The sequence below is a fragment of the Schistocerca americana genome, chromosome 4 (genome assembly GCF_021461395.2).
Source record: "Schistocerca americana isolate TAMUIC-IGC-003095 chromosome 4, iqSchAmer2.1, whole genome shotgun sequence".
Taxonomy (NCBI): Eukaryota; Metazoa; Arthropoda; class Insecta; order Orthoptera; family Acrididae; genus Schistocerca; species Schistocerca americana.
In genome coordinates this window covers 224041889-224054739 of record NC_060122.1, presented here as the reverse complement: position 1 = coordinate 224054739, position 12851 = coordinate 224041889, and positions in this window count along the sequence as shown.

Sequence of the window (12851 nt, the reverse complement as noted above, 5' to 3'; positions counted from 1 at the left end):
TGTGTTTAATTTTCGATTTCGCAGACTTCCTCCAGCCTCTGAGAACATTATATGGATATCGTCTCTGTTCTCTCGGACATGTCCGAAAGAACGTACAGCATATCCATGTAAGTATATAGTTCTGGCAATACCGGCCATGATCTCCTTCTTCTGTGCGGATTCACACCTATTCCCCGAACTCTTAAGGGACTTGGAAAGAATGTCTTCCACGAGTAATGAGTGTGTTGGGGTGGGGCACTACGAATGTAGTGTTTGGACACCCAAGGTGAAAATGTGGGTCTCGCTGGAGACGTGAGTCGCGCTGTCCTCTATGCCCTCTGTGGCTCAGATGGATAGAGCGTCTTCCATGAAGCAGGAGATCCCGGGTTCGGGTCCCAGTCGGGACACACATTTTCACCTGTCCCCGTTGATGTATATCAACGCCCGTCAGCAGCTAAAGGTATTAATATAATTCTAATTTCGTCTGAGAACATTGTTGCTATTCTTTCTGGTTCCTCTTCCATTTGCAGGTCTCATTCTTTCCTAAAATCCTGCCTTTTATGTTAATTCCCTAAAATTAAATGTCTTTGTTCAACCCGTTCCAGTTTTTCAAGATCACCAAATCTTAGTTTAAATGTTTCTGGTTATACAGTAGTTCAGACCTTGGCACTGTTTGATAGTGCCTTATTTCTGTGTGCTACGACAAGGGATTTTTGGTATACAGGATACTGCGATCTTTGGTACCCTAATCTGTACACACATTAGTATGTTAGCTGATTTTCTTTCTGCGTCTAACAGTATTCCCACAAGCATGTCACTTAATTTACTACCTGATGTTTCCTGCACTGTCGTAACTGCACCACTAAGTGGACTGTACTTGGCAGCTTTGCGTCCACACTTCAACACCTGACCCGCCAGGGTAGCCGGGAGCGCTAACGTGCTGCTTCCTGGACTCGGGAAGGCGCGCCAGCCCCGGATCGAATCCGCCCGGCGGATTAACGACGAGGGTCGGTATGTCGGCCAGCCTGGATGTGGTTTCTAGGCGGTCTTCCACATCTTGCTAGGTGAATACCGGGCTGGTCCCCACGTTCTGCCGCAGTTACATGACTCACAGACACTTTAACACGTTCGCGCTATTCCATGGCTTACACTAGACGCATACAGCTGGGGTGCACTAATTCCATCGCATGGGGTTCAGGGTGGTGGCAGGGATGGCATCTGGCCACCCTCTGCAACTAACACTGCCACAGTCAGAAATAACACCGATATCCAGCAGTAGCTTGTCAAATGTACTTGGAGGTATTAACTAACCTAAAAACATATGACTCATAATAGCTATAATTATTAATCCACAAATGAATTAAATACTGATGTTAATGTTGTTCTGTACATTGTCCTCAGTCATCAATAAAAATATCTGCACTTGTACCCCTAACAGCCAGTACTATTTTACCGAATATCCTTGGAATCTAAAACAGTTTGTCTTAGATATTTTGTTGTTGTGGGTTTTAAAATTTTGGCAACACCATTCATATTTATGATGAACTGTGTTTTTCAAATTTTATTTATTCGGCCCTGACTGGTGTTGCTTAAACCATCGAAAAAATAGCCACCACCAGAGGACACCACATAGGTCAAAGAATTGCAAATTAAAGACCTAACTGCACCCGAATCTCAAAGTGTTGCTTTCTGTGTATTGTCTGCTCCTGTGAACTTGAGCAGAGTTTGTTAACCATTTCTCTGGAATGCCTCAATGTGGCATCCTGCATCCGCATCTTGTAGCTGTAAACGGATCAGTGTTACTTGTCTACTTGTGGAGCGGGAACCGCATCCAGTATGCTGGTGGCGAGCCCAGCTAATGGTTTTCCGCGCACAGTGGATGAAGCGCCGCCCAGAGGCACGCAGGGGTCATCGCTCATTGTGGGCTCGCGCCGACAGTCTGATTTACGGCCGCAATAAATCGCTCCGCGTCCGTCACGACGCGACCAGCGCAGGCCAGCCTGGAGCCTCCAGCCGGCAGACCTAGCGGGCCGGCGACCAATGGAGAGTCGGATGACGCCACTCCACGAGCCTCGGGACGCTGCCTCTACCGCCCGTCCGAGGAGGAATGCAGGGAGAAGGGAACAGCTGAGGCCTTGATCTCCCTCAGCTGGGAAGCAAGTCGTACAGCCTGCAAAGCCTAAGTATCTTAGAGACGTCCATGGAGGTTACTGACCCAAACCACGTGGTGGTTTGTAGTCCACAGTGCTCTGCATAGGCTTATCTCATGAAAACCCGCCCATAGGCTTACACTGAGAACTACGAGTGAAAGGGACTTGCATAACGTTGAATCACATGCAGATACATCTACATCTGTAGCGACTCCAGTAGCGTCCATCGACCGGTGGAAGCCAGGCAACATGAGTGCACATGAAACCATCGAAAGGCACCCATGAATGGACACAGATCACCTGCCATGCTACAGCCAACTGACCATCATTCAGAGCAGTAGAGGGTGGGCAAAAATCACGTACCTGTTATAAATCACAAGAGACTGAGACGTTAGAGTTTTTACAGTAACTAATTACCAGTGCTTGGCTGCGATTTCAGCCACAATTAGACTAAACGTCTTTTTTTAATTTTTTATTTTTTATTACAGCACACTCACTATTTTTACAGCACACTCACTACAGTGGAGGTCACATGTTGTTCCAACTGTTCCCAAGAACAGTATGAGTCACAAGTAACTACTGAAAGTAGCATTTTTAACATTCGATGCCATAAGCCATTTGTTGACCAGCATTTTTGTAGTGTCTAAGAAGCCTGCATGTCGGATCGCTAGACAGAAAATCAAACCAGTCGCATTAATAAGTTTTACTAAAAAAAAAAAAAAAAAAAAAAAAGATACGAGGGTCACTCCAAAAGAAATGCACACAATTTTTGTAAAAATACAGTTTTCATTCTGCATGTGTGAAAGTTTTACAGTGTATAGATACACCCTTCCAGCTTGTTTTCAAACTTAGTTCAACCTGTTCCCGTGAGTGGCGCCGTCACAGCATGTCTTCAAGATGGCTGCTACACTCGACATTCGACAGAAGCAACGTGCTGTCATAGAATTCCTGTGCTGTGAAAACGAGACAGTGGGAAACATACACGAGAGGTTGAAAAAGGTGTACGGAGATGCTGCTGTCGATCGCAGTACAGTTAGTCGGTGGGCAAGCAGGTTACGTAATGAAAGCGGCCACGGCAATATCGAGGATTGTCCTCGCAGCGGCAGGCCTCGTACTGCACACACTCCAGACAATGTGCAGAGAGTTAACGAATTGGTGAATGCTGACAGAAACATCACAGTGAATGAATTGTCACGCTACGTTGGGATAGGGGAAGGAAGTGTTTTTCAGAATACTGAAAGTGTTGGCGTTAAAAAAGGTTTGTGCCAGGTGGGTTCCGATGATGTTGACAGTGGCTCGCAAAGAAACAATAAAAACGGTATGCAGCGAACTTTTGGAACAGTACGAGAATGGTGGAGATGAATTTCTTGGAAGAACTGTGACAGGCGATGAAACATGATTCCATCATTTTTCACCAGAGACGAAGAGGTAATCAATGGAGTGGCATCATGCAAATACACCCAAGGAAAAAAATAATCAAAACCACACCTTCTGGTGGAAAAGCTATGGCTACGATGGTTTTCGATTCCGAAGGACTCTTGCTTGTGGACATCATGCCAAGTGGAACCACCATAAATTCTGGTGCATATGTGACGACACTGAAGAAACTTCGAGTTCGACTGAGTCGTGTTCGACCACGTCGGCAAAGCAGGAGGTTTTGCTGTTGCACGACAGTGCACGGCCACATGTCAGTCAAAAAACCATGGAAGCGATCACAAAACTCGGCTGGACAACACTGAAACACCCGCCTTACAGTACTGACTTGGCTCCATGTGACTATCATCTCTTTGGGAAACTGAAAGACTCTCTCTGTGGAACAGGGTTTCCAGATGATGACTCCCTTGTGTACGCTGCCAAACAGTGGCTCCAACTGGCTGGTCCAGAGTTTTACCGTGCGGGTATACAGGCGCAGGTTCCAAGATGACATAAAGCAGTTGAGAGGGATGGAAATTATGTGGAGAAATGAAAATATTGTTCCTAAAGGATGTATCTGCGCACTGTAAAACTTTCCAACATGTAGAATAAGAGATGGATTTTAAAAAAATAGTGTTCATTTCTTTTGGAGTGGCCCTCGTACAATACTTAACTTGGTCAATTAACAGATATGTCGCAAGCAAAGGGCGACATACCATTTAATTAATCTACTTCAGTATAAATAATCACAAGTCTGTGCTGCATAGAGAGTACAAGCGAAGTGTCCAGCGTTGAAGCTGCTATTGAACTGAGCCGTCACCAGTCGATCGCGGCACTTATGTCTCCACATAGGGGCCGCTACTGTCGCGTTGTCATGCTGGAGGGAGGTCTAGTCAGTGTGCGATTGGCTGATCTCACAGCCTTCTCTTCTCTGTCGTTCCCGCCCAGCGTGCCGGCGATTGACTTCACGCTATAACAATTTGTACGTCATGCTAAGAACATTGTATCTTATCTATCAACGGTCCATGAAATATACCACTTATTCCCGAGTTCGAGTCTCGGTCCGGCACACAGTTTTAATCTGCCAGGAAGTTTCATATCGGCGAACATTCCGCTGCAGAGTGAAAATCTCATTCTACCACTTATTCTGTTGCGGCCAGATGAAATTACTTTCATCTGGCCGTAAATGTGGGTTCCTTGATTGCTCATGAAGCATTAGCTGACTTTATTACATACATGAATAAAAGGTTAACTTAACTTTACCACTCTTATTTGCCACAGTAGTACTGGATAATTTATAACCGACACTGACTAGCAAAGCATCGCTTCATGCACTAATTAACAAACTGTTGTCTTGAGACATAATATTCAAAATTTACTAAAGTTCATCAGAAACTTTAACGACTCGTTGGTTCTATACAAAAACAGATGTTGATTGCTGTAGCTGAAATCACGATCTGGGACTAAGTGCTTCCGTGTTCGACTCTATATTGACATACAGTGCGTGGGTGCTGCTGTGTTGAGAGGGGAAGCGCGGTCTTCAAGAGCACCTCATACACTTCGCAGCAGATTGCTTCCAGCCCTCGCTAACATCTGAGGTATCGGTAAGCGATGCCGACTTTGGTGTGGCACCGTGATTTGTGGAAGATAACATGTACTCTAAACACGAACTTGTACTGTACCATGTGACAATTTATGTTGCGGTCCTGAACACCACACTATTAGTATTTTCACATCTGCTTTATTACTATATAATTTAAAGCCAAAGGAAGAACAAATGTATAGCATACTTACTGCAGACTGTTTTTATTGGGTGAAATTTCCTCTGCGCAGAAGTGCGTTCACTTCTCACGCAATTTTCGTTTAAAATGTGGCAAACGTTATGGAGTGGACACACACAGCTCCTTGCATTTCTTGTGTTTTATGTAAAAAATGTACACATAATATGCATCAAATACTCCTCAGAGTCTTGTGCATTATGTAAGATAGGTTTTATGAACTTGCCTTTTAGATTTTATAATGAAAAGTGCGCTAAAAGTAGCAAAGTACGTCTAAATATGTTGCGAAGGTACACATAATGGTACACCACTGTCCAGTCTGTTCCTACTACCTTTATCTGTCACCACAACCATGGGGGGGGGGGGGGGGGGTCCGAATATCACACACTAACCTGTCAGGTGTAACAACTGAAGAAGAATAGCAGCAAATATTAACATCATCTCACATAACTATTTGTCACTTGGGTTAATGAAAAGACCAATGTTAGTTACTGACAAGTAATCACATTTACAGGCGAGAACATACATCATTTCCATAGCGTTGATACAGTACACATGGCCAGATATATCAGCAGATGTACTCGTATTTGCCATTGCCTGTTAACTGTTACTACTGACAAATCGAACTGTAACAACAACAGTGATAAATAACAGCAAGGAACATTTTAACGTTGGTGGAGAGCGGAAGGAGCTCGTAAAATGTGATTTAAAAACAGTGGAAAATTACAACTAAAAATACCAGTTACCGATAAGCAATATTAACAGAGGTCACTGTTATCAGATTGTCACAGTTTAACCCATGTCTAGACAGCAGTGGCATCAGACTGGGAGCCGACAAGCCATCGTCCACTTGTGTCCAGTCACATCACAAAACCAGCCAACCCACCACTATCAAGCAACGACAGGATCCAGCAGATTTACTTATAAAATGGTTCAAATGGCTCTAAGAACTGTGGGACTTAACATTTGAGGTTATCAGTCCCGTAGATTTAGAACTACTTAAACCTACCTAACCTAAGGACATCAAACACATTCATGCCCGAGGCAGGATTCGAACCTGTGACCGTAGCAGCCGCGTGGTTCCGCACTGAAGCAATCACTGTTCCTTAAAAGAAGAATGACCCTAGAAGTACTCACACATATCATACCACATTGATAACCCAGGAGTATTAGCAGCTCGTTATTCCGTAACATGGGGATTATCTCTTGTCTAGTACACACAGTTATGGCGCTCGATGGTTCCATTCAGTTTAAACGTCGCTTCAGCAGACCAAACAATGGCACTATTGTAAATCCAAAATTCGTGGCGCCTATCCGAATCTTTCTCATTCAGCGCTTGTAGCAGCCAGGGAGTACAGGGTTTCCATTTTGCTTGCTTTAAAATGCGGTGAACCCATGGTTTGTTACACGTGATTCCCAGGCAGCTTGCCGCGTGCACTTTGGGTACCTTGTGAAAGCTTGTACCACTGCGTCCACTCTTTCACCCGCTACTTATTTCCTGCTACACTGTCTCTTCTTTAGATCACGCACACTTCCTTCTCTCTCACATTTGTTGCGTAATTTGGTTATTGTTAAACGTGGCGGTGGCGCAGTATCAAACTGTGCCCACCATTAACTCTGCACTTCATTCATGTTTTCAAATTTCCAATAACACCGGAAAATCCACTTTCTTTGCTACAAGACAAGTTCCCAGCCTCCTCATTATTTACTGGTAGCCGGCCGCTGTAGCCGAGCGGTTCTAGGCGCTTCAGTCCGGAACCGCGCTGCTGCTACTGTCGCAGGTTCGAATCCTGCCTGGGGCATGGAAGTGTGTGATGTCCTTAGGTTAGCTAGGTTTAAGTAGTTCTAAGTCGGACTGATGACCTCAGATGTTAAGTCCCATAGTGCTCCGAGCCATTTGAACCATTTAAGAGTAATTACTGGTAATTGAAAATAAACAAAAGAAAAACAAGTGAATGGCTACACACACTAGTCATGAGAGCACCATGTAATCCAATTGTATGAGATTATCATTAATATCTCCACAGTTATTAACATTAAAACAGTGTAAACCCTTTTGTGGGACACCCTGTGTATTGTAAACAGTAACTATGCTACACACTTGCTTGGCATACTCCTGAAATTATCTATACATCTGTCGAACTTGTTCCGCCGCGAGCGACGTTTTGAGTTGGCTGTAATTCAGTTACTGTTACAAATGTTGGAACAGTGGTGGACATTATGGAACGAAGCTTGGGATCAGGTACAAGTTGTAGTGTAGTGTGGTGGAATCGGGTGACCCAGGCACTGACACGATGAAGGATCAATTCGACATTTGACATTCAGAAAAGGAGGAGAGTAACTGTTCTTCGTTTACAATATCATTAGCGACAGAACTCCAGACTAGGGAAGTAAATTGGCCGTATCATTTTCAAAGGAACCAACATGGCGTATGTCTTACGGGATTTAGGGAAACATGGAACACGTAAATCGAGATGGCCGAACGGAGATTTAAACCAGGTTGATCCAATGTCTTGACAACGGGGCCGCTTTCTTCGGTCTCAAGGAAGCCAGCCCTGGAACAGAACCGCCATCACAACCGCCAAGTATGATAATGAAACTAAATTCTAAAAGTACGGTTGTTATTTTATGACGTGTGAAGTTTTTAGGCACGAGCATTCGAGCTCCGAAGAAACATCAAGACAACTAATAATAGCGGGTCAGCGGGTCCTCATTTTCTTTGAAAGACTTAATGCCACTGGCGTTTGAAGGGCACATCACGTAGGCAGCACCCTATAGCGTCAGTGCTAGGCCTGATGAATAAGAAACTTGAAACGAGGACATGTATATGTGGGACAGTTTTCCGGTTTTGATCAGTACTATCTCCTGTAGGAATATGGAAACTTTTTAAAACAGTATGGAATTATACAACAAGTGCGCAGGACTCTCACCTTGGGCCTTCGGTTATCTGTTTGGAAGGATTCATTTCTTGTAAGCTATAAAGCAGTGTAGCGTAGCGGAGAATGACAACTCAAAGAATTACCTGACTGAAATCACATATATATTCTTTACTCGTCAATTAGCGCTGTGATCATACACCAATACGAGACTAGTTAAAATTCTTAAAGTAGTTAAGTGTTTTTCACTTTGCCATATAAATGACAACGTCAGAAAACACTAAACTTCTTTAAGAATTTTAACTAGTCTCATATTGTTGTACGTTCACAGAGCTAATTGATGACTAAAGAATTCGTATCACCCACGCAGAAGATGGCAGGGGTAAAATACAGGGAGCGAAAGGCTGTTTACACGTTGTACAGAAACCAGATGGCAGTTACAAGAGTCGAGGGGCATGAAAGGTAAGCAGTGTTTCGGAAGGGAGTGAGACAGGGTTGTAGCCTATCCCCTATATTATGCAATCTGTATATTGAGCAAGAAGTAAAGGAAACAAAAGAAAGATTGGGAGTAGGAGAAGAAATAAAAACTTTGAGGTTCGCCGATGACATTGTAATTCGGCCAGAGACAGCAAAGGACCTGGAAGAGCTGCTGAACGGAATGGACAGTGTCTTGAAAGGAGGATATAAGATGAACATCAACAAAGGCAAACGAGGATAATGGAATGTAGTTGAATTAAATCTGATGAAGCTGAGGGAATTACATTACGAAATGAGACACTTAAAGTGGTAGATGAGTTTTGCTATTTGGGGAGCAAAGTAACTGATGATGATCGAAGTAGAGAGGGTACAAAATGTAGACCGGCAATTACAAGGAAAGCATATCTGAAGAAATTTGTTAACATCGAGTGTAGATTTAAATGTCAGGAAGTCGTTTCTGAAAGTATTTGTGTGGAGTGTAGCCATGTATGGAAGTGAAACATGGACAATAAATAGTTTAGACAAGAAGAGAATAGAAGCTTTCGAAATGTGGTGCTACAGAAGAATGCTAAAGATTAGATGGGTAGACCACATAACTAATGAGGAGGTACTGAATAGAACTAGGGAGAAGAGGAGTTTGTGGCACAACTTGACCAAAAGAAGGGACCGGTTGGTAGGACATGTTCTGAGGCATCAAGGGATCACCAATTTAGTATTGGAGGGCAGTGTGGAGGGTAAAAATCATAGTGGGAGCCCAAGAGATGAATACACTAAGCAGATTCAGAAGGACGTATGTTGCAGTAGGTACTGGGAGATGAAGAAGCTTGCACAGGATAGAGTAGCATGGAAAGCTGCATCAAACCGGTCTCTGGACTGAAGACCACAACAACAACACGCAGAAAATCACTTCGACAACTGATAGTAAACTTGAAACTCAGGACTAGGACCATTATTCTGAAACTATTCAGTTTACGTTTTTATAGTATCATTTGCGTGAAGATGAAGCAAGGAAAGTACATGCAATTTTTTTTGCCATGTTATATGTCTCGAGGTTCTTTCTTTGTGTTCTTATTTTTCTTTTACTACTTTGTGACTTTCCATTCGTCTCTACTACCCGATCCAAAAAGTCTGAAGTATGTCATTCCAATCACTGTTGAAACGGCTTTGTCAGGCGGTACACAGTAGCCAGTATTGATCGAGACGTTTTGTAACTCATTCGGTTGAAAGCACTGCATGCGTAAAACCTTCGTGAATTATGTATACCATACGTTTGTTGGATGTCGGCAGGAGCATTTCTGTGTGTCACGTCGTCCAATATCACTAAATGAATGTCACGCAAGGTTGCTGGAATGCCGTATCCTATTTTCAAAACACACATTACTTCGCACGTAGTCCTCAAACAAGTGCCCTGTTCTTGTTAGTGCAACGATGATATACTTAACATGTTACACGATGAAATTATTTCCAAGAAAATATATTAATTAAAATTCCTTTTGACACACAGATTTCATTCCACTCGTCATTTTTTTCTAATTTTTCTACAGCTATTCTTCAGATCAGTCTATCTGAAGTCATTAATTTAAATATAGACTATAAACGTCGATTACTATAATCCTTTTGTTTCTCTTTTTCTAGTCTAGTCAGAGATAGAATTTAAAAAGTGCAGGTTTTGTGTTTCGTTGTACATTCTTTTTATAAGTGCAAATATATGGAATTAATAATTTTCGATGTTATGCCGCTGTGCGCTTATAATTGTAATTCGATTAAAAAGGTGTAAAACACTGTAATCTGAGTAACATTTTGCGCGAGTGGACGAGATTTGAAAAGAATCGATAGGTTACTACGTCAAGTGGTAACAAAGGAGTCTGGAGAGAAGTGGAGAGAGGGATTAGAGTCGTGCGTTAGCGAAGGGATGACCTGTTTTTATAGCAGAAGCTTTATGGTTTTGGTGTGCAGCGCGGACGGTGAATTTATGGGCGTGTAGATGAAACTGACAGTCTTTACAAACTGTTATCTCAGAAAACAATGATGTCAAAGCTACCTTTGACTGTGAAGTCAAAGTGTAAATGTATCGAAGTGCTTTTTGTGATGGACTAATATTTCACAAAGTAATTTGAAAACTACATTGTTCAGACAGTGGAATAAAGTGTTTACGAAGTGAGCTGTTTTTAACACTGAACTATGAACATAAATTTACTGAAGTGATTCTCGTCACAAGGTAATATCTAAGAAAATAATGTAAAAACTATAACTTTCGAACAATGGTGGGAAATGTTTAATAAGCGGTGATGTCAGTAAACATTATGTTTTTCTGTGAGCACCTTTGGTCTACATGGCCAATTATGGAAACTTCCATCGATGGGGAGTAGTCACTTTCTATGGCGGCGCTATATAATCAGCCATCTTCAAGAGGACAATTAAAGTGTCAGTTGTTAATCATGAATTATGGACCGCTAAATTGCAATGATGACACTCCATTTTCCACACCTGAGTGTATCTTCATCGGACCTTCTGACTAATAGAAATTTCTGCTGTAATAACTGCTTTGGACTGCCTTAACAGATATGACATAATAGTGGTCTAACAACTTTTAGCATCGTGCTTGATAATGGTACAAAAGCAGAAATCTCGATAGTACAAAAGATAAATACAGTAATACACAGTCAAATCGCGGTTTACTCTTTTAAGCATTTCACAAATGTTTTTCAAAAAAGACTTGCTTAATAAACTTCTTGTTCTGCTGAAGTTACATTTAAGATTTCTCATTGCATTTACCTATATCATGTAGCTTTACTCGCAGATATTTTAAACCATTCTTTCAGTAGCCTAAAATTTAAAGTAAAACTAATTTCTTTTAGTAAATGCTTTTTCATATCAAAATATTATAGATTCGCTAATACTCTCATTTTGCCGTTGTTTCCATTCTTCAAATATTTGCTGTAGCTACACATTCATTTGCAGTGAAACAGAATTGTCAATTTTATGTTTCCTTCCTCGTTTACTATATAAAATGTGTAAATGCATTGTTTGAGAGTGTTACTCCTTTCTTTTGCATGTTTATCTAAACTACACATCGAAATATATGTTGTTGTGTGCAATACGCTAGTGAAACACAGGCGTAATATAGCGCCGCCAGTAAGCCACTTCGCTACGACCAATCATGAACGAGTAGGGGAATTTTCATTGGTGAAGCACTCAGATCATGCGAAAGCTTTAAATCTGACTGATGCCTTTCGGCTAGAGTTAGTTTACATCACAAAAGTCGACACAATATGATATTCCAGAACCGTAGTCAGACCTTGCTTACCTGTTTTGATTGATATTAGCAATTGTTTCAGTCCAAGTGAGTGTAATACTCTGTGAACTCCGGGAACAATCAAAATTTTCTTTTAGTAATTTCAAGATTACTTATTAGATGATTCATGGTAATTTCATTGAAAATGAAACAAGTTTCCTTCACTTTTAATGTTTTTAGTCGAAATCCGCTTTACGAGTTATTTCAAAAATCAGTTAGTTTTTGTTGTAATATATACTACTACATAAAGAAACGTCGTAGTTTAATGTTGTTACCAAAAAGCTCGATAAATTTCTCAGCGATTTACTTCAGTGTCATCCAAATTTTATTTGTGTATCGTGTGAAAGCTGAAGCAAATCGCTCGTGAAGCTTTCGAGATTTTTGGTAACAACATTAAACTACGACTTAACTTTATGTGGTAGTATAGATTACAACAAAAACTAACAGACATAGGCTATATATTTTTACTAACAACACTGAACAGGTCTTCCATTAAAATCCACCGTGCGAAAAAGAAAACTGTGCTGTGCTGTAAAAATTTGTGGTTTAGTTTTCTTTCCCGCAGTCTGTTTTAACTGTTACGTCAGGGCATTTAAACGATTAGACAATTTGTTTCTCTGATATCTATTCTTTTTCAATATTATGAAAAAGGAAGTCGTTACTCACAATGTAGCAGAGATGCTGAGTCGCAAATAAGTACAACAAAAAGACTTACAAATAAAGCTTTCGGTCACACACACTCTCGCACGCAAAAGCAACTTACACACACATGACAAGGTGACTACAGTTGCCTTAGACTGCAGTCATGTGTGTGTGAGTTGCGTTTGTGTGTGTGTGTGTGTCTTCTATTTTTAACGAAGACCTTACGCGCCGAAAGCTTTAC